Consider the following 3,248-nt stretch of genomic DNA (forward strand, 5'->3'; position numbering starts at 1 on the left):
TCTTCTTCCATTCCTGCTGTAGGCTTCTTGACTCTGGGTCCAGTAACCTTTCCATCTTGTTCTGGACACCTATTGGGTATCCTTTATAGAGATTCTTATTTTCTCATTTTTCTCTTATTTTAAAACTATTTGTTTTGTTTTACTTTTATGAAGGCTTCCCTTCCCTCCCTGCCTCCCCTTTGTTTTCTTTCTTTCTTTCTTTCTTTTTCTTCCTTTTCTTCCTTTCCCTTCCCTTCCTTTCCCTTCCCTTCCCTTCCCTCCCCTCCCCTCCCCTCCCCTCCCCTCCCCTTCCCTTCCCTTCCCTTCCCTTAGCTGCTGGGCCAATAAGCTTGTCTTTATCTGAAAAACCTTCACAGAAAATTGTGGTTTGGCTTAGCTCTCAGGAGCCGGCTCCTGAGCTCTGAGGAAGTCTGCCCTCTTCTGAGTTACATGATCTCTCTTCTGAGCAAGAGATATTCTGGAACAGTTCTGCCACTTCTTTTGAAGTTCTTTCTTAGGCTTCTTCTTATAGACTGGCTTCTCCCATATAGCAGTATGAGTTTTCTTGGACGTCTCTTCTGTCATGTCTGCAGTTTATGTTGTTCTTTATGGAGTGAGCATATTGCTTCTGGTAAGCAATATGGTAAGCATCTTTCCTCCCGTCCATTAGGTAACATGTGTCATCTGCAATGATCTGACCCACGGTGTGCCTCCAGTGTATGTCTGCATTGGATTCCCTGCTTTCGGAATCACAACGAGGGAATCGCGTGGTACTGTGAGGGCCTCCAAAATTCCAGTGGTAGTTCAGGCAAGGCCTGCATTCAAACAGCAGGTGGAAGCACCCGGTTGACAACCAATGCTTTCCTCCTTATATTTGTTTCTGGTCATCCCCATTTGGCCTCCGGAGATCTTGTCTCTGCCAAACCCACTGAGAAGACTGCAGGTCCGTACCATGTGGGGTAGCATGCTTTGTCAGGCCGGTCTTCACACCATACTCTGGAAGCTCATGAGCTTTCGTTGTGCAGACTACCATATCCCTTTCTATACGGGCATGAGCAATCTGACAATTAACCTCTCTGTGGGTTACATGAACTGTTTTGGGTATATTGTACCCATGTTTGTCCTGGATTAATAAGTGTTTCTGAGCATCGGGCAGGGAGCCCGATGTGGGACTCGATCCCAGGATTCTGGGATCATGACCTGAGCTGAAGGCAGATGCTTAACTGATTGAGCCACCCAGGCGTCCCAAAGTAGGACTTATTCTTGATACCTTTAACAGGGACCCATGTCCACGGCTTGCCATAGACCTCTTTTTCACAGGTTTTTAAACTTATTTCTCTGCATTTCTAATTTTGTATTTATTTATTCTATTATATTTTTAAATTCAAAGGCTCTTTAAATCTGCTAAATGTTCCTTTTTTTTTTTTTTAATGTTCCTTTTTAAGGGCACTCCGTTCTTGTTCTGCTTTCATGGATACAATATTCTCTCTTATTTCTCCGAGGGTTGGTTGGTTGGTTGGTTTGCTTACTTTTTCTTTACATTTTCTTCTGGTCCCTTCATGGTCTCTTCCCTCTGTGATGTTTATCAATTTTGAACTTTGCCTTTTATGTTAGATATTTCCTTCAAATACCTGTTATTCCTTGGATGCTGTAAAATGCTAATGGCAGCCCAGAGAGTATGGGCGGGATTTGTGACTGATGGGATTCACTGATCAGGAGTTGGGTCCCCTGTATAGTATCTGCATAGTTTTGTATCTCAGCAGCAACAAATGACCACAACCTTGGCCCTTCAAAACAACACATTTTATTTATCTTCCAGTTGTAGAGGTCAGAAGTTTGGTACAGTCTCGCTGGGCTAAAACTAGGGTGTCGGGAGGGCTGCATTCCTTTCTGGAGCCTCTGAGGAAGGATCTGTTTTCTTCCTTTTCCCCAGCTTCTAGAACCACTCCCACTCTTTGGGCTTTGGCTCCCTTCCTCCATCTTCAGGGCCATCAACAGTGGGTCAGCTCCTTTCACGGCACATCACTCTGACCTCTGACTCAGCCTCTCTCTGCTACCATTGAGAACCCTGGTGATCACGTTGGGTCCGCCTGGACGACCCAGGACACTCTCCCTATGTCAAGGGTAGCTGATGAGCAATCTCCATTCCATCTGCCCCGTCACTCTGTTTCGCCGTGTCATCTAACATAGGCACAGATTGCAGGGATTAGGACATGGACACTATTCTGCTAATCGCAGTTACCGCAGTATCTGTGGATACTTTCTCTTGGGCAGATCAGTTTGCCGAGGAAGCCTCCGTTCTGCCGGTGCATTTGCAAGCCTGGCTGCCAGCATTCTAGGAGTGAGAGTTCAACGGTGCCGCTGCTGGCATGGCTGGGTGTGCAGACGTACCCCCCTCCTTAGTCTCCCTGGCTGCCGCAGGTCACAGGTGCCCTTAGCTGTGACCAGTGGTCCCTAGTCCAGGATCTTCTTGCTCAGTCTCTTTTGAGCATAAACCTCCTGTCTTGTACTAGGGAGGGAAGGGACGCTGTAGGAGATACCACTTCAACAGACTTTGAACTACTCCCCCGGTTCCAGTCCTGCCCCCGCCCCAGCGGGGGCGACGGGTGCCCCTACCGCGGAGACTCTCCAGACTTCTGTGGCCCCGCTCATCCTGGCTGTTGGCTTCACTTCTCATAGGCGCTTGCCATTCAGCTTTCTTTTGCCCTACTAAGTCAGTGACTGCCCATCCATCTGCTCTCTGGCTTTCAAAACATGGCTATTTCCTCTTTTGTTCTCTAAGTCCTTATTGATGGGTGCTTTTCCTTTCTCTTCCTGTCATCTTAGTGGGAGTTTGAGAGGGACTGGAGGTATAGTCTTTTTTTTTTTTTTTTTAATCTGCCATGTTTAACTAGAAGTCCCTATGGTTTGGTTGTTGTTGTTGTTTTTTTAGGAGCATTAAGTAATTGTGAAACCAATTATATTCTTTGTGTTCTGCATGACAGTCGGTTTCTGTTAGTTTTCATTAAACACCAGTGACAAGAGTTCAGAAATTTTTGTATTCCCTGTGAAGGGAAAAAAAATAATGCAGTGACGGTGGCAATTACCACGTGGCAATCTCAAAATAGGAATGTCAAAACAGCCTTCTCGGCCCGGGCCAGAGTTGGTACCCAATGGGGCATTTGCATGAATTGCATGATGCCTTCACTGTAGTCCAGAATTGTGCCAGTCCGAGCTTTCATCCCAGCCTCTGGGCACAGGCCCGTGCCTGTTGAGAGGGTGCTGAATAA

At 46.6% G+C, this 3,248-nt stretch overlaps 1 pseudogene; it reads right to left on the reverse strand.

Moving 5' to 3' along the window:
• Nucleotides 1-312: 312 nt before the first annotated feature.
• Nucleotides 313-1,540, reverse strand: LOC115938659 (large ribosomal subunit protein uL18 pseudogene; annotated as a pseudogene).
• Between the last annotated feature and the right edge of the window lie 1,708 nt (nt 1,541-3,248).

The sequence above is a fragment of the Leptonychotes weddellii genome, chromosome 8 (assembly GCF_054177405.1).
Source record: "Leptonychotes weddellii isolate Sample4059 chromosome 8, ASM5417740v2, whole genome shotgun sequence".
NCBI lineage: Eukaryota > Metazoa > Chordata > Mammalia > Carnivora > Phocidae > Leptonychotes > Leptonychotes weddellii.